General features: G+C 37.1%; 1 protein-coding gene across 1 annotated transcript in view; it reads left to right on the top strand.

Moving 5' to 3' along the window:
* Positions 1 to 24,490, top strand: part of LOC110676157 (formin-J) — a 95,650-nt gene that overhangs the window by 4,985 nt on the left and 66,175 nt on the right. The gene's annotated exons all lie outside the window — the stretch shown is intronic.

Below are 24,490 nucleotides of genomic sequence, written 5' to 3'. Positions count from 1 at the left end.
ATATGCAGCGATGTAGTTTGGATCGGCTGTGTAATGGCCGCAAACGAACGGCCGGAAGTCGATACTAGAAGCGGATGTTGAATCAGAGCATGCAGTGTTTACAACATTCGAGTACTTGCCTACAAAGACCCAGTGGAAGACCCGTTCCCCAGTCTTAACAACAGGATCAGGACGGCTGTGATGACGCTGACGGTGGGGCTCCACTGTGTTAAGCGGATTAGGGGCTTCCATAGAGCATTGGTTCTTGCGTCCTGATGAGTGTGATGACAGAGTAGATACGTATGCCGAGAAGTGGGCACTGATTTGGCTTTGTTCAGTTGCGTGTTGTGACGAAATGAAGCAGTCATGCTTTGCAGGTACTAGTCTAGAATCGGAAGACGGCTCAGAGCTTGAGCTTGAGCTTGATTGGCCGCCCGTGGATGCACTCCAGTATCGCCAGATCAGCTGCACTTACACAAGGAACCAACCGAATGACTGCTTGGGACTAACAGGCATCCTCAGTGTATAAGTGCTGGTGATCTTCTATTTTTAGGCAACAATGGCACCTGCCACGTCAGAATGCAGACCAATGAGGGGAAGGGGGAGGAATTGATGATGCATTGAACTGACTCCCACGTAGACCGTATATTCCACTGCATCCACGTCAGTTCATGCGGGAGTGTATGGATTGGGGGAAAGGCATGGCAGATAGGTTTGCTTTTGTGGTTAGCAGACTGCCTATGTATCAGGCGTAAGAAAGGCGTGCGCGTGGAAGTAGGAAGCGTTAGGGAAACGGTTTCATGTCCGTCTCTGGTTCTAGCGTTTGCTATGAACGAATAGTTTGAGTGTGATATATTTAGAATGGAAGATAGAAGCAAGTGAGAGATATACAACTACAAAGTACGAGGAAAGGGACGGGCCTGGGATTGAACCCATGACCTTCTGCATATGAAGCAGAAGCGGTAGCCATCAGACCACCAACCCCGTTACATCGGAAGACGGCTCAGAGTACGAAAATCTAGCAACATTGGAATACTTGCCTTTTGAGGCACGATGGAAGCCCCCTTCCTCAGTCTCAACAACAGGACCAAGACGGCTGTGATGATGCTGGCAGCGGGGCTCGACTGTGTTAGACGGGTTAGGGGCTTCCAAGGTACCTTGTTTCGTGCGTCCTGGTGATGGCGATTGCGTAGAGGTGAAATTGATGCGGCGGTTGATGTTTAAGTTTTTATCAGTTGTTGACGGCGATTCTACGAGGAAGCGATTGGTATCGTCTCCATATCCGACGTTGGCGACAGAAAGTTTGACGATTGACTGGATACTGGAAGCACTGGTGTAACAAGGATGTACGGGGTTGAGCTGGATGTGCGAATGTCTGGAGGCGCCTAGTAGTTTTTTGTATTGCAACCCTCAAACTCTCTGAACAGAATTCCGTGCGGCCAAGTGGCTGGATCGAGAGCGACGTCACGATATTTCACATCCAATCCGATTTTGAATGAGATAAAGTTCAATGTAGAGAGATCGGCATTTTTATTAATCAGCGAGACCACATGGATCGGGTCATCGCACTGCAGGTTGTCTTTAGCAAGTTTCATCACTGCTTCAGGCTTAACGCTCGGATGGATTCTAGAGAGATAAAGCCATAACAACTCCTTTGGCGGGGGAACCGTCAGAACATCATTTGCTATTGAAGTCTTAATACCACCGAGAAGAGGATTGAATTCCTTTACATTTTCTTCCCGACGTCGTTTCTGTGCGGGCTGACCTTCAGCACTCCTCGAGCTTAGAGGTGTGGATGCTGTAACTTTCCTAGAGAACAATTCCATCTTCTTCCCATTGCCCGAAATGGCCAGTTTTATTTCAGTTATCTTCTCGCCATGACTCTCCGTGATAGTGGAAAGGGCACTGCCAATTGAAGACACGACTGACATGACATGCGCTAGATTCATCAAATGCGCGCACTGCTTGCACGTCCAAAACACATTGCTTCGTTCTTGGATATACTTAACAAATTGATCGTTCAACTTGGCACATTTTATATGGGTGACCTGGTCACAAAATCCCATGCAAGCAATGTGATCGCTTTCCGATATTACCGGCATGCCGCAGTGTTCGCAAGCCTGATTACGAGCAATAGCCATATCATTTGCCATTTCGCAAGAAAAACTCAAACGATTAAAATTGAAATTGAGCGCGGTGTTGTTTCCCGTGTAGCACAAAACTACGTTAGCCAGAAAAGTGATCCAAGGAGACAGTCAGCAAACGGAGTTGAAAACAGTGCACTACAGATGTGATATTAAATATTGGTGATTTCTCAGTTTTATCACTATTCACAATCAATAATCCAATACGTTGATGTACATAAGCCAGTTAACAGCGAACAGATTGGTGACACCAGACGATTAGACCGTTTTAACACAGGTAAAAATGCGAATCAACGCGGATGTAAAATGTAAGCAAAGTAACATAGAAAACTCGCGCACGGACAAAAAAGCAGGCAAGTTTTATAACATCTTTTTAAAGACTTCTCTAAGTCATCTGAAGGTTTTTTTTCTTTTTAAATCAATATTTTTGACGTAAGATTTTGATTTATTTTTAATATCAAGGGTGTTAGTGTGCGTAATTGTACATGTTTAGCTATGTTTGCATGTATGTGGCTTGTGTCTTACTTACGAGGTAGAATGGAAAATTAAATTGAAGCCACTGAATGACTTCAGCGCTCTAATTATGACATACATTGGGCGTTAACGGGTTAAGTATCGTCATTGGGGGTGACATTGGACCTAGGGACTCACATAAAGCCAAAGCATTATCAGAAAAATCACAGCAAGTAATGGGAATGGTCTTATAAAACTTATTGTGGTATTCCTTAGAGTGTCCATTTCCCGGTCGTTTTGGTCGTCCCGGGATTTGGGACCAAAATCTGTGCTTGTCCCGGGAAATCCCGGGATTTATCAATTTTTCAATAAAACTAGCATTTTGGTTGAAGTTCAAATTTAACAATACAAAGTTTATTCAATGAAATAAACAGATAATGTAACTTTTCAAAATAATATGTTAATTATAGCAAATCACATTTCTGATATTCTGATGAAGAAACCTAACAAACGGCCCAGACAACCAGAAGTCGCATAACAGTTTACGAACAAAGTCGTTTATTTACACAAATTACATCACACCCGCACTACATGGTGGATGATATCATTTGATCACTTTTTGTTCGGTAAAATTAGGAAAGAACACCAAATCGAATTGTCCCACGGAAAGTAAACGCATGTCAGTCCCACTGCAGATTTTCGCATCGTGTAACACAAAAATGAATCGTTATTTGGTCATCTTTAAATTATTCATGGAAAGGTAACGGAGTGAAAAGTAAATTATGAAAGTTTCATTGGAATCGAAACATGTTCCAATCTCTTGGAATTTTTTTGAATATTTGTATGAAAACGATATTGAAAACTTCTCAGTCAATTTTCTCAAAGCCTTTTTTTACAGATGGGACCAACTTGCGATTTGTGGCAGTTTGGGTGTTCTTACAAATTTGTTATCTCAGCATAGGCTTATAAAAATAGCTGTTGTAAAGAAAAGAACTTTGCCACTAGACAAATAAAAATATGTGTTTCTTACTTGGTAAAGACCCATGAAAATAATTACCGTTTCGATTCATATTACGGACAGCTTTTAATTCCTGACACTCTACTATGTATGGGAAACATTTCACACGAAATGTTTCAATTTTTGCCGTTCAAAAGTTCGCAATTTCGAGGCTCATTTTAACAAGCTGCTTCTATAAATATCTACGCAAATTTATAATGCACAACTGCCTTAGACGTCTCTTTAGTGGTTAAACGAATTCAACTGATGATTTTACTTGTCTTTTTATGCTTTTCATGAGATGTCCGGCATTTGAATCAAAATATCCGGAATATGAGGCAAAAGTGAGGAAGAGTCCGGAATAAGAATCATCAAAAGGCCATACATTTCGATTTATTTAAAATTATTTAAATTGCGGAAGCGTATTCTTCACCTACCATTCGAAAGTTAAGAGTTTTCGGCGCTCGATAACGCTGAGAAATAATACAGAATGATTTATTTTATATGCTCTATGCTGTTTTATACTTCCCTGAAGCCTTAAGTGTCCGTTATATGGATCAAAACGATACTCGTTTATTCTTTTTTTCGTTATGCTTTTCTACTTTATCAAATAAGGTTGATGATGAGGAAAAATGTCATTGTTTTTCATTAAAATTTAGTGGTTTTCATCAAATTACATGTACATTTCGGGAATCCCGGAATCAGAAATAAAATCCCGAGATGGACACTCTCATCAACAAATTAGATTTCTGGAGCTAGTAGTTTATTTTCAAAAAAACATAAAAAAAAGTACCGAAAAGCTAAACATTACATATAATTTGCAATTAGATTAGATGGACAAATTGATGTGAAGATTTGCGAAAAAGTTATACGTCTTCTCAGTGAGAATCGAACTCACGACTCCCCGATCTCTAGTTGGGGCGCGTTACCACTACGCCATGAGAGGACTCATGAACGCAGAAGTTAACCTGAATTCGATTTCAGCTCAATAATCACGTGGTCCTTTTTCGCAAAGTGCACCTCTTTCGGAAGAATTAGATGCCCATCCAAGCACAACGCTTTCTATATATATTCTGCGTTCATGAGTCCTCTCATGGCGTAGTGGTAACGCGCCCCAACTAGAGATCGGGGAGTCGTGAGTTCGATTCTGACTGAGAAGACGTGTAACTTTTTCGCAAATCTTCACATCAATTTGTCCATCTAATCCAATTGCAAATTATATGTAATGTTTAGCTTTTCGGTAGTTGTTAAACTTCCACTCGGCTGGTCTTGAAAATAAGGCTTTTTAAATTGTCAATAATATGGATTCATAGAAAACTTACAAAGAGAAGTGCCCAAGTAACCAGCAAGCACGATGCCAGAAAAGGCGAAATAGCGGCCAAGCAACTGGTACACGAGGTAAATAAATGAATGAATGAAAACGGAAACCTCTAATAGTATGCAAAAAATGTAATAGAATGATACAGATAGTACTTCTCCGTATCAGACATATTCGTTTTGGTAGTTTTCATCCTTTTGAGGACTTGCAATTGCCACATTTTGATCCTCGTTTTATGATGGCCACATAAGATGAATAGTATTGGAAAGAAAAGTGACCAATTTAAACCATCACTTTTCCCCGTCATAAAACCTGCAATTGTAGTAGTGAGAAGATTTATGTTTGACTCCCTCTTACCACTATATGCAAACACAAAGCACGTGGTATATCTGTCAAAAGACTGGATGGCATTTAAACATGCCCTGTATTCGAATATGAAGCCAATATAGTGCTTATTTAATGCTTGTATGCATCAGGCTTAGAAGCAATAATGATGCTGTAATAGGGTTTCTATGCAGCGGAAGTGCTGCTATAAGGTGTGTAAGCATTTGTGGTGCATGTACGCATCTATGATGCTGATTAAGGGCTTATTATTAGTGCTTATGGTTACTTGGGTGGGGTGTTAAAATTTAAGTACATTCAACTCTCCATAACTCGATATTGAAGGGACCATCGAGTCAGGAAGTACATTTAACCTGTGCAAATGCGATTCAAGGGATCATCTAGGTAGCTATGAAAACCAAATTTTACAATGGTTCTATAATTCGATGTCGAGATACCGAATAACGAAAAAAGAAGTGTTGGCCGTAGTTTTTTTTATGTTTGTTTAACAGACTCAAACATCATTTGACATATTCGTTTTTCTGGCGCTACGTTCCAACAAAGATATTCTCAATTTAGTATTTCATGAGCACTTCCTCAGTTAACTGAGAGCTTTCTTTAGCTTAATTTAAAATACACTGATGTTTTTTAGGCGGTTTATTTTTGCGCGGTTTTTCACGCGGTACCACATAAAAAACTCGTTTGTTCAAAAAACGACGTAAGAATTAAACCATGTGTCAAAAACTTTTTTCATACAAAACAATGCTTACATTATGATTGTTTTTGCCATGTAACGTCGAAAAACATTAGGACTTTTTTACGTCGTTTTCTAACTAACGCAGTTTTTTGAAGCGGGACATCGAACGACATTAAAAAAACCCATAATGTAGTCTTTATCCTGAATTAAGTTGAATATCTATGGATATTTGGACCACATTTCGGTTGGAATAAATATGCGTAATCGAATGTTTCACTCTTCCTTCATTTCCAAGATACTCATATAAAACACTTCTGTGATTTTCTCTCAATGTTCAGCAAATCAAGAGTAGATGCAGAGAAGTGTCAATATTTACAAACAAGAAGTTCAATCAAATCCATTTGTTTGGAATGCGGTCATGGTTCTCGGACCGCTTTTCTCCAAACAAAACATCAACCGCTGCCAGTCGGGTTTTCCCAGCTTTCAACACTCGCTTTCCAGATCAAACAAATCGAATGCAGAGTGCAAGCTGTTGCAAGAATTTTAACACCTTTTTCACACCACTAAGGTGCTAAGCAGCTGATTGTGACAGCTTAATCGCCCACGTCGATCTTTGATTGGCAATGGCCCAACTAGGGCTCTCCCCTTTCAAAACAACAAGAGCAACAATAATAAGCTCGACAATCACACCGCCACGGTGCTTCTTAGAGCGTCTTTATAAGAAAAAATCTTCGTCGAATCTGTACTCAACATTCGTTTTCATTTAATAAGCTGCTTGTCAGGGTAAAATTATTAATAAATCCTTCAGGACGATATTTTTCGTAAAGCAAAGAAGAAAGTGCAACCGTGTGAAGATAGTGCCGTTTCTCTACACGCCAGATCTCCTAATAGCATACTCGAGTGCAATTATGAACCGTAAATTCAAAACTGCGTCCCCCTGCTTCCATCCGTCTAACGTCACGAAAGAGGTTGATACCTCATCTGCCATACGAACATTAGATTTCGAACCGTCCAGCGTTGCACGTTTCAGCCTAGAGTAAGGTGGGGCAAAAGTTCGACCTTAGTGGTATAATCAAAGTTTCCAGGAAAACAATAGCAGTTAAAACAAAACAAATACCATACAGTGAACCTTCAACATATTGGCTATAATTTTGCTGAACAAACTTGTGTCAAAATATTTACCCATTTTTAATTATAACAGTTTTAAAATTAATTGTCTTATTCGAACTTTTGCCCCACCGGTGGGGCAAGAGTTCGAATCTAGTGTGGGGCAAAAGTTCGCTGGCTAAAACACAAATTATCGATCCTTTTATGATAGGCATACTTTACACCAGCCGTAAACTTAAGTTTGACGAAAAATACACACTAAATTTTCATCAAAAAATTGCCCAAAACCGGGTTAATTGTAATATATTCAAAAATAGCAGTTTTTCGCAAAACTAAGTGGAAATGTAAAATTTTGGTGACAATTTTCACACGATCAGACAAATTTAACTCAATTTGAAGATAATATGTGGATTTTAGGCAATTTGTAAATTTTTCCGTCATTTTATACATGGGTCGAACTTTTGCCCCACTATGGGCCAAAAATCGTTTTCAAGCATTTATGTAAAAACTAATACACCTCAAAGCAACCTTATGATAGGCCTAGAAACGCCCTTACATAAAATATTGAAAAAGATTTTATCTTTAATTGGTTCCATGCAACGAAAGTTTGACCAAAAATTACAATATTCACGTCAAAAAACAACAAATAGCCATAACTTTTCCAAATCTCAATCGATTTTTATGATATTTGGATTGAAAGTCTCTTACTTAAATAGCATTCGAACCACCATGACATTTACAAGATTTGTTTTGAATTGAGCTGGAAATCTTAAAAAGAAACTCTTACCCCACTCGAACTTTTGCCCCACTTTACTCTAATCAGTTCCGCCGGAAAACCATGTTCATACATTATCTGTCACACCATTTTTTTTTTCACTGAATCGTACGCTGTCTAGAATTCAATAAACAGATGTTGATTCTGCTAGTTATACTCCCGAAATTTATCGGGATCTCGTTCATCCCAGCAGCCTTACAGTTCTTCAGCTCGCTGATAGCCCCTCTGCTATGATCGATAGGTGCATAGCTCGATCGTCATATTCAAGGATCACCCTGTTTCTTGCTAAATTTTCATTGTCACCGTTCGACAACTGCTGAAAGTGTTCCTTGCAAAACAGCTGTTGAGCTTAGATTCGATATGAAGATTTTTTTCTGATAATAACAGTCTGAAGAGCACCGTGACCGTCGCATCATTTTCTCAAACAGAGATAGTGCTCATCGCTTGCGGCTATACGTAGGTAGAGGTATCTTTGAGCAAAAGGTGCTGACGTTTCTGTTTCGCGCAAACCTAACCTCGCTAAAAATAGTCCCATTTGCGCTGCATTCCGCTTGGACCACCCCCGCAAAACACGGCGAAACGACCTGCGTTCGCATTCTCACGCGGTGGGTCTATCAGAAATTCGGACCGTTTTTTTTTTATTTTTTGCATACATGGGGCAGAACCATTAGCAGCAACAGCAGCAGGTCGCCACCGGCCATTTATCTAAAATTAGAAGCCAAAAACGATAACAAACGCGCGATACGGTCCAAGGCGTCCAAGTCGCGGGAGGTAGAGTAAAAAAAGATGGTCGTTATTTTTGTATGACGACAGGAAAAACTTGTGAATGAAGCAAAACGGAAAGTGTCTATCTCACCTTGCCCGTGTTGGGGGTCGGTCTGGCCTGGCCCAGCCGGTCACCGTTCTTTCGGGGGAGATTATTTCGGTGGAAAGGATAAGTCAACATCAACAATACGGGGACCGTCGAGGAGGAGCGTGTGGAGTTGACAGTGCAGTGTGGTCAGAAATCCGATGAAGACTTACATCTAAGGTGAATATGTGGGTAGTTCATGATGTTACTTACTTGGTAGCAGAGTAGGTTCAAAGATTCGCCCAAACTTGGTGGCTGGTTAACGATGATCCTATACTTCCAGCAATTCCACTAGAAATACATCGATCGATTTCTCTAGAAGTTCATGTAAACATATTTGTATGAATTCTTTATAGTACCGTAATCAGGGGGCAAATTGATCACTTTTTCACAACTTTTTGACATGGTTTCCTTTGAAATTAAAAAATTGTCAAATTTATTACAGTAAAATCAGTACTTCATTGATCTCTATCAGTTTATGTAATCATTTTTTTATGAAATAAAATTTAACATTTCATAAAATTAGTTTCATTATCAATTGAAAATGACACATTGGGGCGAAATTGATCACTATATAATAAAGCATATTTTAGAATGTAAAATTTCCCTATCTACAAAATTTGGGTCTCCTGAATCTGGAAATGTTGTCAAAATTCTTACAACTCGTGTATATCATCATTTTATTGCAAAATTAAACTTTGTAAATCTGCACAATACGCCTAAATGTATGCAATTGCCCTTGAAATAAGCACGTTGTTCAACAATAAACGGTTTTATGGGCAAAAAACTATTCCTGTAATGTTGTACGATATCAAAAATGAGTTCAGCAATTCACACTGAAGCTTACACAACATTTTGAACACTCAAAGTTTACATGTAGGCTAAGTACCAGTGGATTGTTTAGTGCCGACATTTCCAACAGCATTGCTTACACCTTCAAAATTTGTGAATATTTCTATGCAAACTGACTTTAATAAAAATAAATAGTTTAAAATCATCATTAGACATCTATAAACTAGAAAACATGGAATGCCTGTGATGGCAACGAAGTATTAAGCATCCATGAAAGGAAGTGCTATTTGGTACCGACGTGATCAAATTCACCCCACCCAAGTAACAATTCCGATTCTATTTGGATTTGTTCAATTTTTATGGTGGTTTTATAATAGCATGATTATTTTTGCAGTTTCATAGCTTCTTTTCACAAGTTGAAGTTATCTCCTCCAGTTAATTATCTTCAAACCATCTCTACCAATACTTGAAGTGTGCTCTATAAAACCATTGATTTTATAAGAATATTTGATCTAGAAGTAAGTTTTACACGACTCTCCACAAATTCTTAAATATAGTACTTTGAATTGTATTGTGGAATATTTATGCTCATCACAGTAAAACCTGATATATTAACTACGCTCATTCTTAAATCATCCTTTAAACTCCTTGCTCTCGAACACAAATCAGAACTCTTTCTTAAATACTGATTCCAATATCCTAAATAACACGTTGTAGCACTACTTTATAATCATGTTCTTGACAATATTCCAACATTGTTTAGTTATTTATTGAATTAAATGCAAGCTTAACAGTTCAAAGTAATATAAACGTCCAAACAACTGATGTATGAGAAAAGTGAAAAAATGATCCCTTATATTACCAGTGTAGTCCGTCTCTCACTCAATATATAAAATAGCACCATCGTATTTATTGATTAGACTTCCTTGATCGATACTTTCTTGAAACATTTGTCACTTTACTACATTCAATATTCTTCAATCGGAAATGATTTCATTCGCTATACGGAACGAAATCTGATTGTAAAAAAACACTTTCCAAACGATTAGTGATGTAAATAAACAATTGTCAAACTATTACTCCTATATGAATCCGCTGAGTTTTATAAAAGATTGGATCAAGATCAACCGTTCTTCGCCGAAGTGTTCATGAATCGAAATAGTCTCCTTTGAATTGCATTGGATTTGTACAAGATGTAGTCGATTTGATAGTGTCTCATGCTACACTTAATCGAAAACATCAATGAAATATGGCGTGTATATATGATAATTATATCACTAAGCTGGAGGCCATGTTGAAAACATGCAGAATTGTATGCTTCAAAATGAAAAATGCTGTTATAATTTCTTAAAAAATATGAGATGTTTTTCAATATGAGCGCGGCGGATTAAAATTTTCGATAGTAGCATGCAGGATAATAACGATATGCTGCGAATGGCAGCTCAATTTTCGTGTGGGGTATTTGATATTCTAGCAATGATTTAATTTGCATGAAGATAATAATTGCGTTTCAATGGATTTATTTATTTTTTTGTAGTCATATTCATCCCCCATCTCAATCAAATACAAATAAAACGCATAATAATGATTTTGATTTATTGTTATCTACTGTAGTGAGATCATATAAAATTCAAAAAATTTTGCCTAACGATAGATACGTGGTGACTGATATAGAAGGATTTCAAATTGCAAATACTCCATTTAATTCGGTTTGCTCGCCCCAAAACATGAGAAAATGGATGAGTGATCACATGTCTGAAGGTAGTGATATCGATGAGGTCATCGATAATGTCAGGATGCCCGAGATGTAGTGAGATCATAGTAGGCTGACATAGGGTACAGTAGTAGTTGTTTGACGTTAGGGATGATCATTGTATAATAAACCCCTGAACCATCAAGACGTATTTTATTACTACATCTACATATATTTTTAAAACAGATTATCATAAAATCGATACGCTTAGAGGTATTCTCATCATAGTTTTATGATTCTCCCATTATCGATTGTAAGCTTTCGGTCACAAAAGCATCAACATTTAAGAGGATCTTAAAAAATAGTCTTAAAAACCTACTGAAGCATTGGCCAGATTGGCTTTATGAGATTTTTATCGTGTTTTTATTCTGGTTTTGCAGGATGAATCGATTTATTCTTGAGTTTTATAATTTGTTCTTGTAAACATTCTGAAGAAAATCATGAAACTAATTTTGTTCCTTGGGCAGTGATCAATTTGCCCCCGGATTACGGTACTTCTATGACATATAGTTATACAGATCCTACTACATCTTTACAAAATTCTTCACCAAATTGTCTAAGTTGTAGTGATGGGCTTTTACCTTAAATTCAACCAAGGTTTAAATCACTCATTGAAGCTCTATGTGAACCAGTTCGCAAGTTCTCAAAATACCTGGGAGTTCCTTTTCACTCGTCAGAAGCTCTGAAATGATTTGAGTACCGTTATCCGGATGCAAATTGATCAAGTCGTTACCAAAAAACATTTTTTCGCAAAGATACTGAAGGTTTCGTTGGCACCACAGACACTCCTTGTTTTCTAGTTTATAGATGTCTAATGATGATTTTCAACTCTTTCATTTTCAATGGGGTTAGTCTAGTACATCGACCTATGGAGAGGAAATTGGGAACATCAAATCAGCAGGAACACATCGAAATAGGGAGATATCGAGATAATGAGGATATCGAGATATGGAGAGAGAAATTGTATGCAGAATGAAGGGACCGAAACCAGTGCGCATCGTACCTTCGTGCTGTGCGTACACGAATTCTCTCTGCTCTTGGAAGTTTTCTTAAAAACTACCTAAAGCAATAAATCAGTACTTTTCAGTGAAACATAATCAGTACTTTTCAGTACTACTTTTTCCACTATTGATCCCTTTACGATCCTTGTTTGGACCCGTGCCTTCGATTTTTCGTTGGACCCGTTGGCGAAAGCTAGCGGTGGTAATCCTTCTTGGACACCATCTTGGGAAAAAACCTCTCGAAGGTCAAGTCTTTTTTCGTTTATTAATTAAACATGGTATCAACAACAAACAAAAAGAAGGGTGAATCTCTGAATTCACTACTTCCTTCCAAAAAAGTGGGTTTTAAAACTGTCACTACACGTGGCAAGAATGGAAGAAAGGACGTTTCCCCGGAATGCGAACTTTCTTCCAAGGGTGAAATGAATAATTGTATCGAAATGAGCAATCAGTTCGATGCTCTAGACAAATTTTCCGAACACCAAATCGAAGCAGCCTCTAGCCCAGGCTCTTTGATTCAAGTGAGGAAGCAAAGAGTGCCGCCTATCGTGGTCAGTTGTTCCGAATTTGGGGGATTTAGGCAGGAGATCTTGAACTCCATTGGGGGAATCAAGGTTTCCTTCCAAATCGCAAAGAAAGGAGACTGTCGCGTTTTGCCGGAAACTCTTAAAGATCGTGAACTTCTTCTCAGACATCTTGAAGAGAAGAAGCACAAATTTTTTACTTATGACGACAAAACTGAACGTTTGTTCAAAGTTGTCTTTAAAGGTCTCTCAAGTGACTATAAGTCACCTGAAGAGATCAAAAATGGAATAAATGATTTACTTGGATTTTCCCCAGTCCAAGTAATCATTATGAAAAAGAGAACCCAATCTGGCATTGTTCGGAAAGGGCTTTCTCAAGAATATTATTTAGTTCACTTTAACAAAAAAGAACTAAATAATATTAAAGCTTTAGAAAAAGCAAAACTTTTGTTTGATGTCCGTGTGACATGGGAACATTTCCAGAAACCTGGAGGAAATTACCAGAACCCCACTCAGTGCCGTCGGTGCCAAAAGTGGGGTCATGGTACAAAAAATGGACGACTGTCCTGTGAAAGAAGATACCAGAAAGTTTGAATGCGCCAATTGCAAGGGCCCTCATAAAGCTAACTTTTGGGAATGCCCTTCACGCAAAAGGGTCATTGAGGCTCGTGCCAGGCAGATGAAAGATAATATCCGTTACGATAACGGTCGTTTCCGCAATTTGCCTGGTAGAGTATCGAAAAATGCTCATTTTTCAGTTAACGATCGCTTGATCATGAATCATACCCATCAGGAAGATCATAATCATGCTCATTCACAATCTAATTTTAATCCGTCGGGTAGCCGTTCGAATCTTTCAATTTCGAATGTATCTACCCACGGTAAATTCTTTGCCGATATCGTAGCAGGAAATTTGAACTCCTCCCCTGTTCGATCCATGGGTACCCATTCTACTTGTTTCAAATCAAATGGAAAAAACCCTACCGCCACAGGTAATTCCGCTTCTTCGTCTACCGGAAATTCTAATGGGAAATCACATGACATGTCTGCCTCTGATTTTAATTTTCTAACTGAACAATTGAATCTAATGATTGATGCAATGTTCAAAGCCACCACTATGACTGAAGCAGTCAAAGTAGGTGTAAAATTTACAAATCAAATTGTTATCGGATTACGTTTTTCTAATGGATTCAAATAATAATTTAAATATTTTAAATTGGAATGCTCGTTCTCTGAATGGTAAAGAGGACGAGCTGTTTAATTTTTGTACGGTTAATAACGTGCATGTAGCAGTTATTACCGAAACGTATTTAAAACCTGGATATAAACTCAAAAGAGATCCTAACTTTTTTGTTTATCGTAATGATCGACTTGATGGGGCATGTGGGGGAGTTGCAATCATCATTCATAGGCGTATAAAACATCAACTGTTTTCATCATTTGAAACTAAAGTTTTTGAAACTTTAGGTGTTTCTGTTGAAACACAGTTCGATAAATATACTTTCATAGCTGCCTATTTGCCTTTTCAATGCTCTGGACAGCAAGTTAATTTGCTCCAAACTGACTTGCGAAAATTGACTCGCAATAAGTCAAATTTTTTTGTCATTGGTGACTTTAATGCCAAACATCGGTCATGGAATAATTCTCAAAGTAATTCCAACGGCAGAATTTTATTTGATGAGTGCTCTTCAGGATATTTCTCAATTCAATACCCTGATAGCCCTACATGTTTTTCCTCTTCTAGAAATCCATCTACGATTGACTTGGTCTTAACCGACTCTAGTCATCTTTGTAGCCAATTAGTTACTCATGCTGATTTTGATTCTGATCATGTCCCTGTTACATTTCAAATATCCCAAGAAGCGATTCTCAATCCTATCAGCTCCACTTTCAATTATTTACGAGCCGACTGGAATATATATAAAACGTATGTTGACTCTAATCTTTACGTTAACATTTCTTTAGAAACTAAACTTGATATTGACAATGCTCTTGAAACTTTAACAAATTCCATTGTTGAAGCCAGAAGCATTGCAATTCCAAAATGTGAAGTAAAATTTGAATCCGTGATTATAGACGATGATCTTAAACTCTTGATCCGTCTTAAAAACGTGAGGAGAAGGCAATTTCAACGCACTCGCGATCCTGCTATGAAAATTATATGGCAGGATTTGCAGAAAGAAATCAAAAAGCGTTTTGCTCAATGAAGAAACAAAAATTTTGAAAATAAAATTTCTCAACTGGACCCTGGCTCTAAGCCCTTTTGGAAATTATCTAAAATCTTGAAAAAACCTCAGAAGCCAATACCGGCATTGAAAGAGGAAAACAAACTATTACTAACTAATTGCGAAAAAGCTCAAAAACTTGCTATGCAGTTTGAAAGGGCGCACAATTTTAATTTAGGACTTACTAGTCCAATTGAAAATGAAGTTACTCAGGAGTTCGAAAATATTCTCAATCAAGAGAACGTTTTCGAAAATGCCTGGGAGACTGATTTGGAAGAAGTGAGAACTATTATTAAAAAATTCAAAAACATGAAAGCCCCTGGCAATGATGGAATTTTCTACATCCTCATCAAGAAACTTCCAGAAAGTAGCTTATCATTTTTAGTTGATATATTTAACAAATGTTTTCAATTAGCATATTTTCCTGACAAATGGAAAAATGCTAAGGTTGTTCCAATTTTAAAACCAGACAAAAATCCTGCAGAAACTTCTAGCTATCGTCCAATCAGTTTGCTTTCCTCCATCAGTAAACTTTTTGAAAAGTCTGTCAAATCGTACACTTCAGTTTAATTATCAGAACTCCAGATCTGAAAGACTTCCTGTAAGAGCTGGTGTTCCTCAAGGCAGCATTTTGGGACCAATATTATACAATATTTTCACATCTGACTTACCTGAGTTACCTCAGTGATGTCAAAAATCTTTGTTTGCGGATGACACAGGACTCTCCGCCAAAGGACGAAGCCTGCGTGTCATCTGTAGTCGATTGCAAAAAAGTTTGGATATTTTTTCTTCATACTTGCAAAAATGGAAGATTTCTCCTAATGCTTCCAAAACTCAACTAATAATATTCCCACATAAACCAAAAGCTCTTTATTTGAAACCTTCAAGTAGACATGTTGTCACGATGAGAGGGATCCCAATAAATTGGTCAGATAAAGTTAAGTATCTAGGGCTCATGCTTGATAAGAATTTAACTTTCAAAAATCACATTGAGGGCATTCAAGCCAAATGTTATAAATATGTATAATGTCTTTATCCCCTTATTAATAGAAAATCAAAACTTTGTCTTAAGAACAAGTTTTTGATATTCAAACAAATTTTCAGGCCAGCCATGTTCTATGCTGTACCAATATGGACTAGCTGTTGTAATACCAGGAAGAAAGCTCTGCAGAGAATTCAAAATAAAATTTTGAAAATGATTCTGAGGCTTCCTCCCTGGTATAGTACCAATGAGTTACATAGAATATCCAATGTTGAAACATTGGAACAAATGTCAAATAAAATAATAAATAATTTCAGGCAAAAATCGTTACAATCTTCTATTGCCAAGATTAATTCGTTATATGTTTAGGTAAAGTTAGGTTAAGTATATTTAAAGCGTTTTTTTCTCTTATAAGCAGGTGAAATCAACTCACCTGTAAAAAATCTGAACTGCTACGGCAAATGAAATGTTATATGTTGTTAACAAAATGTTAATAAAATCTTGAATTTGTTTTACCAAATTAGGATGATAGTGTTGTCTAATAACACAGAACACCTAGATATAAGAAATGAATGTAATGTTTGGAATGATACTAATAAAAAAAAAAATTAAAAAAAAAATGAAGGGACCGAAACATTCATCGACATAGGGAGAGATATCGAGATGTAGAACATCGAGAAGTGGAGAGTCGACTGTATTTATCGTTTACCAAAACGAATCCTTAACCCAAACCTTTCCCATATCCAAACTCCCAGTGTCTACTTGTGGAAGTGCAGAGGACTCATCGGCTTCCATAAAGCAAAGTAACACGTCAACATTTCCCTCCCATCCCTAAATTGACCTGCATTCGGACGCAGCCGGCGTCAAAATTGTAGATTTTTTGCTCCGCCATTTGAAGGCATTATACCGGAAACATTCTTAAAAAATCACAGAAATATCTAAATATTGTTGCAAAGAATTTTGCCAAATTGATATGGTGACCCCAAGCGCCATCTACGCTTTTACTAAGCACGACATCCTCAAAAGGTACCAGTGTCGAATCAAATTACTCCACTGTGAGGCAGAATGTCGAATGTATTATATAAATAATAGCGATGGTGTCGCGTTACGAAATGTAACTGCTTTTAGTTACCGTATATACAGTGTTAAGTTGCGACAACATCAAATACATTTAATATGCATAATATTAAACCAGTTTAATCACATGGTCACAAGGCATATTTCCGAGAACTGGCCTTATTTGATAATGGATGTCGGTTCCTCGTGGTGTCGCGTTACGCTGGAATGTGTCATAAACTAATGTTATCATTTCCTGAGAGAGAACAGGTGGTGCGTTGACGAGTCTGTGCTCGAGCAATTCGACTGGAATATGGGCTTCATAAGGTGTGTGCAGGCTTGACAAAAACTCCTTTGCGATGTAAAAATGAGGCGATTTTGACGTTTTTCTTAGAAGTAACAATTGCACTTAAAATGCTCAATACAGATCCTCAAATAATTTGAGTGAGAGTGCAAAAAATGTGAGGATTTTTCCTGGTACTCTTTCTCTCTTGTTTGTATGCTCACCTTTACTCACACTTTAAAAGATCTCTTGAGCAGCATTAAATCAAATCAAGCTGCGGGTCCTTACACGGAGATATCAGATTACCCAAAAAAAAGTTCTTTAAACTCAAATTTGAGTATCCTGCATTTAGTTTTTACCTACGGTTGGGTTGTTTTGCTTCTCTCGCAACAGCATTGTTGTAAAAAACAGAGAGAGACCCAGCGTCGAATGTCCGTGGAATAAGCCAAATTTAGACTCTTTCAAGTTTACCTTAATTTATGTTTTTTTAACCCAGTACGGAGACTTCGAAAGCTAGCGCTGGGTAGAATTTTTATTGCATTTTTCGCTGTTCTTCTGTTTCTTCTCTTCTACCTACTGAGAGCTATATGCCAGTAAACCTAAATTTGGGTTATCACACGGAAGAGTCGAATTGAGTCAACAGAAGTGAAAGCCAGGTTGATTTGTGGCTCCGTGTAGATGTACATCGCGATAATGGAGTATATGATACAGACATAAATTGGCGTTCAACATCATGAACAAAATGGTGCAAAGTTTTGTTATAGAACTTATAGGGTAGGTGTACCAGTTATGGCCATAGTGGTTCCCTATTTCGCCATACGTGATATCTTGAATGTCTTCTCATTTTGAAAAATCTTTTGTGTTTTAGCAGTACAATAAAGGAGAAATCTTTATGTTAAAACATTCAAAAAGATTAAAAATGTAAAAGTTATCTAAATTTTGCAAATGGCCAAATAGGGAACCACTATGGCCATAACTGGTACAATTTCCCTAGTATGTATTACAAGACAAAAAATGAAACCTGCCATCACTGAAAGCGATACGGGTCCAATGTGGGTGGCAAAATGAAAGAAAAACGACTCCGTCGATGATATGACACGAGCTGTTCCACTCAAACAAAAACCTCGGCACAGAAATCCAAAAGGCAGGAAGCTTCAGGTAATGGCGATGCGGTTTCCACCTCCTGTCAATATCCAGAAGGTTAAGAGTATATCCTCTAATAAGGCGGGCGCAACTCAATGCAGTGACCCATGGGCGGAAAAAAAAATAATTTGGGGATGGACGAAAAAGAAACCGCCAAAGGGGATCTTGCGTGCGAAATTATTAATGCCGTCTGGTTGCCGGTGGTGAAGCAAAACAAACATGTTGTGGATAATTTAAGATTTGGGATCGCAATCTTCCCGACTGGTGGAATCTAGCGGATAATTTTTATCTGCATTCCCAGGGTTATTTCGAGCAGATAAAAAGAGTTTGCGAGATTTATTGTCTGATGCTAAGGTGTGACGTTAGTGGTATTAATAGAATCGATTAAATTGCTGCGGGTAATTTTAGCAGGCAATTTAAAAAAAACATTCTTTAAAAATCTCAGAGTGTAGCAGAATGTGTTACATTCTCACAATCTGTCCTTGATCGTACGGTTTTACAGAGACAGAGCCGGCTTCTCAGCTTAGTATTCTTATGAGTTTTCCAGAGTTATTAAAAGCGCACAGGGAAGTCAAAGCAAATTTCATTACGAAAAGATCCTGGACCAACCGGGAACCATATACCTTCAACAATGTTTTGCTTTATAGCTGTGGATGCACCAAAAAACTTTAGATCGTTCAAATATCATGTACCGTAGTTTTCCACCATTTTCGACTGAACTATTTTTTGTTCCAATCACAAATGTTTTCAATCACCAGAGACTCAATTTATCTTTCATGACGTATTATTCAACGTACAATGAGCTAAATTAACATCGATTTTGCAAACTTAAAATGAAATTTACGTCATGATTATTTTTTGTAATTTGCAAGCTACATATAACACAGAGCAAACGAAAAATTAAAAAAGGTCACGATGATAGGTACAAGGTGTTGTTTTGAAAAACGTTCTACAATAACGTTTCTCAAGACAAAACATTTTAGGGAAAGTGTACCAGTTATGGCCATAGTGGTTCCCTATTTGGCCATATGTGAAATTTCGATGACTTTCACATTTTTAATCTTTTTGAATGTTTTAACATCAAGATATATCCAATATCTTACTGCTAAAACACACAAAACTTTTCAAAATGTGGAGACATTTAAGTTATCACGTATGGCGAAATAGGGAACCACTATGGCCATAACTGGTACACCTACCCTACTTATCGTCGTCACCTTCTTTAATTTTTCGTTTTCTGAAAGAAGTTATTTCTATAGAAGCCGGGAGTCTTCACAATAAGTTTTGATCAGTTCTTCGCGTTACATTAGCTGTCTTGAGGGGTGCTTCTAACTTAACATAAAACCAAATTGTCTTTTGACCACAAACCCCCTCCCGCTCAGAAATGCTTTATGTAATATATGAATGCCTCCACTGCAAAATGCTAGAAAAGCAGATAATCATTTAAATCAATTTAAAACCATTGTTATCTCAAATTTTTCAATAATTTATTTTGCAATTTCTTGGCTACAAGTAAGTAGAGCTATGCCTGGCCAAAAAGATTATGTATCTGTAAAAAAGATGGAAAGCGTCAAGCAATCCAGAAACGATTAATGATGACTACTTTGAAAGAAGCGTATACACGCTTCAAGGAAATTAACGAAAATATTAAGGTAGGTTTTTCCTCATTTGCAAGCCTTCGTCCAAGGCAATGCAAGCTTCTATCCAATTCAGGAACACATAATGTTTGTGTGTGCACAACACACGAAAATATTAACCTAATCTTACATAGTTTGAAAAGAATCAATTTATCAAAGGATATTAAAATGTTAACTGGTAGTCTTTTGTGTGAAAATACAACATCAAATTGCTATCTACGATCTTGTTCGGATTGTCCAGATTCTTCATCATTGGAAAATACTTTATTCGCTGAGTTTGAAGAAAATTATATTGATCAGTTATCATTTGAGCAATGGGTGACCACGGATAGGTGTGACCTAGAAACTATTGTAAAACCTGTAGATGAGTTTGTGTCATTTTTTTGCTTGAAATTAGAAAGTTTCATTCCTCACGGCTTTATTAAAACAGAGCAATCCCGCTTTTTAAAAAATACGAAAAATACATTACAAGATGGTGAATTTTTAGTCATTTGTGATTTTTCTGAAAACTATAGCTTTGTATTGCAAGATGAAGTGCAGTCCCATCACTGGAACGTACAACAAGCTACAATTCATCCATTCGTTATTTATTTCAATGGAAGTACGCAAATTGAACATTTTAGTTTTATTGTAATTTCCGAAGATTTAATACACGACTCAGTATCTGTAAATTTGTTCATTGCCAAAATGATTCACTTTTTACGCGTTGATAAGGATAAAGAAATCAGAAAGATATATTTCATGTCTGATGGAGCAGCATCGCAGTACAAAAACCGTAAGAATTTTTCGAGCCTATGTCAATTTAAATCAAAGTACGGAATTGATGCAGAATGGCATTTCTTTGCTACGTCACATGGCAAAGGTCCTTGTGATGCTATTGGAGGAACCATAAAGCGCATGGCCACAAGAGCAAGTTTAGCCAAAGAACGTGAGCATCCAATTAAAACTGCAAAAGAACTATTTGATTGGGCGAATCGCAGAAAAGAAGAAGATTTAACAAAATTATCATTTTGTTTTACTACTACTGAAGAGTACGAATTAACGGCATCAGAGCTCAGCGAGCAATATAATAACGCGAAAACGATCCAAGGAACCCAAAAATTTCACTGTTTCATTCCATTGTCAGAAAATAAAATTAAAGCAAAACTATACTCGAACTGTACTGATAATGATGCAAAAGTGTTCGATATTGTAAAAAAATTGAACAACAATAAATAAATAAATAAGTATTAATAAAATGTTTTCATGATCTCCTAACGCATACCCAAATCCAAAACTTTTAAAGTTTATATATAACATTTAGAAACTTATCGATCATACTCTAAAAAAAAATATCCTGGTAAAAACAAATTTTATTTTCGTGTAATCTGTTAATTCATTTTAATTTATACATATATACATATACATATAATATTTATACATATACATAATATTTATACATATAATATACATAATACTAATGAATACATGAAAACGACTTGTTTAAGGCCCTTTACAATAAAATCAGCAACAAACTGCGGTTCCCGTAATAATTTACACCGAAAAAAAAAAAATTTTCTCTACTAAATGTGAAAATTGTGACATGTTTGAAATGTCATAACTTTTTTGTTTATTGGTTTACCATCACCAAATTTTTATGGTAGATAGCTAATATAATGGACCGTTTTTCCTCAAAAAATTACGTTGGTATTCCGATAGGGTTTTCAGATAATTGAGTTTTTGTGTCAAAAATTATGTTTTTTAATGCAAAAAAAATTTTTTTTTACTGTTTGTATTTTTTTGGAATCTTTATTTAGTTGTCTAACTTTGTTTCTTTAGTTGTCTAACAATCGAACGAACCGTTTTTGCTGTGCAGCTTTTTGAATATTTTTGAACCATTTTCACATACACCCTTTTGAAAAGTTAGTCGTGACTCAACTTGAAGATTTGATATCGGAAAATGAAGATTTAGATGGAACTGGAAAACTGTGCAAAGTTTCAGCTCAATAGAAAAAAATGAATTAAAAAATTTACCAAATTTTGGTGCTGTTGCGTGGAATCGCTCAGGAACGAAGATATTCTTTGCGCTGAGAAGTCGAGAAAATTTCCAACCTTGAAAGACCTCGATCAGATTTCAACCCTCGACCTTGAGCTTGGTCTTACTAAATTGGTACGCGTTTATCGTTATGGCTATCTTTTTCACGTATACCCGATCTAATTTCCTAATGATTTCATGAAAAGATTCTTCCGGAATTTCAACCAGATATTCCTTGAAAAAAAAAAAATAAAGCTTACTTGGTTTGAAACACCAGACGGTGCAAATCGTTTCAGCTACGTTAATTTCCTGGACTTCCTTGAGCAGCTTAGATGGTCAAGGTTCTCGCCGATCATAACTGTAAAAAGGCTCATATTATTTCAGTGATAAAACGATTTCATTCCAGTTAGAACGCTATTGCAAAAAGTAGACACACAAACATATTTTTCCAGAAACATCTCAAGCCATTTGTGCATGGGTTTTTCCTGGAAAATATTTATTAGGAGCAGTCTCGTATAATGATTCTGGAGATCTTGCAGAATTGTTCAGAAGTAAGTCAAGGGATTTGCTCTTCGATACTTCAGAGGGACTTTCTTCAGAAGTTCGTTTATGATTTTCTTTTTATTTCAAAAAATCCTCCAAGTGTTGATCCATCAATACGGCAGCCATTTTCTTCTAATTTTTTTCAAAGATTCTTCAAGTATTACTCTTCCGGATCTTCATAAAAAAAATTCTCAGAGGATTTAAAGGATGGGTTTCCTTCATTTCACGCAAGAATTTCAATGGAATGTTTTCCAAAACATAATTCAGGAACTGTTCTGAGAAATCAGAGAGCTTCAAGGACTTACCTCTGAACCTGTTTCAGGGATGTCTCGGGAAAATCTCCCAATAAGTCCTTCAGTAAATTCTGTAGTAAAACATTCATAGATTTTCTTCACAGCCTGCAACAGGAAACTCCTGAAAAATGTTTAAGAAAATAATGTTTTCGAAACATCGCATTACAACAACATAGCCTCCGTTTGGGTTTTTGAGCACATCAGGCGGCTGAGAGCCATGACTTCAAACAATTTTTGAGAAATCTGAGGAGACATTTTATAGATAATTCCAAGATTTTTCCTAAAAATATTCCATGCATTCATTCCGATCTTTCAGCGATTTATCGATTTATCAATTTGTTTTATTCAGATATATTCCAGTTCCTTGGTCTTTCCGTCTTCGCTGAGGGGTAGAGTCTGCATTATGTGGATCATGTGGTGAAACGCTGCCATCTTATGCTGGAACGAATGATTCGATGTGTAAGGGATAACTCGCTGGGTGTTTGTAGGCTTCCTGTAGTTTTCGAAGATGTAAGTTGAACTTGCTTCCCTGGTGACAAGTAGATCCAAAAATGGTAGTTTTCCATCCTTCGCCTCCTCGTGGGTGAACTTGATATCCTTGTGTATGCTGTTGATTGTATTCAAAATTTTAGCCAAATCGTTCCGCTTGATAACGCTGAAAATGTCGTCGACATATCTCCACCATTTATCCGGTAATACTCCTTGTTTCTTTAAATTTTCCTCAAAATTCGCCATGAATAGTTCGCACAAAAACAAATTCGAGGAAATTTCTACAAACAGACGAAAGGAGCCCCCATGGGAAACCATCTCTCCCCGTTTTTGTGCGAACTACAAGGAGTATTACCGGATAAATGGTGGAGATATGTCGACGACATTTTCAGCGTTATCAAGCGGAACGATCTGGCTAAAATTTTGGATACAATCAACAGCGTACACAAGGATATCAAGTTCACCCACGAGGAGGAGAAGGATGGAAAACTACCATTTTTGGATCTACTTGTCACCAGGGAAGCAAGTTCAACTTACAACTTCGAAATCTACAGGAAGCCTACAAACACCCAGCGAGTTATCCCTTACACATCGAATCATTCGTTCCAGCATACGATGGCAGCGTTTCACCACATGATCCACAGAATGCAGACTCTACCCCTCAGCGAAGACGGAAATACCAAGGAACTTTCCATAAGTATTTTGCACGGATGAACGATTAGGGTAGATGCACTAGTTTTGGCCATAGTTGATTATACACCGTTTTACATATCCAATCATCACGAAACCTTTACATTCATTTATTTGTCTGAATTGAGTCATATATAAGATATAACATATAAGAGAAACATTTCATTTTCCTTATAATTTTAATTCCCATACACCTAATTTCGGCCATCCTTAGCCGATTGGTTAGAGTTTGCGGCTACAAAGCAAAGCCATGCTGCAGGTGTCTGTGTTCGATTCTCATTCGGTCCAGGATTTTTTGTAATGGAAATTTCCTTGATTTCCCTGGCCACACGATACACGAATGCGAAAATGGCAACTTTGGCAAAGAAAGCTCTTAGTAAATAACTGTGGGAGTGCTCATGAAAACACTAAGCTGAGATGCAGG

The sequence above is a fragment of the Aedes aegypti genome, chromosome 1, assembly GCF_002204515.2.
Source record: "Aedes aegypti strain LVP_AGWG chromosome 1, AaegL5.0 Primary Assembly, whole genome shotgun sequence".
In the NCBI taxonomy this organism is placed as follows: Eukaryota; Metazoa; Arthropoda; class Insecta; order Diptera; family Culicidae; genus Aedes; species Aedes aegypti.
The sequence above is the reverse complement of the archived record's forward strand: the minus strand, read 5'-3'. Positions and strand labels throughout refer to the sequence as shown.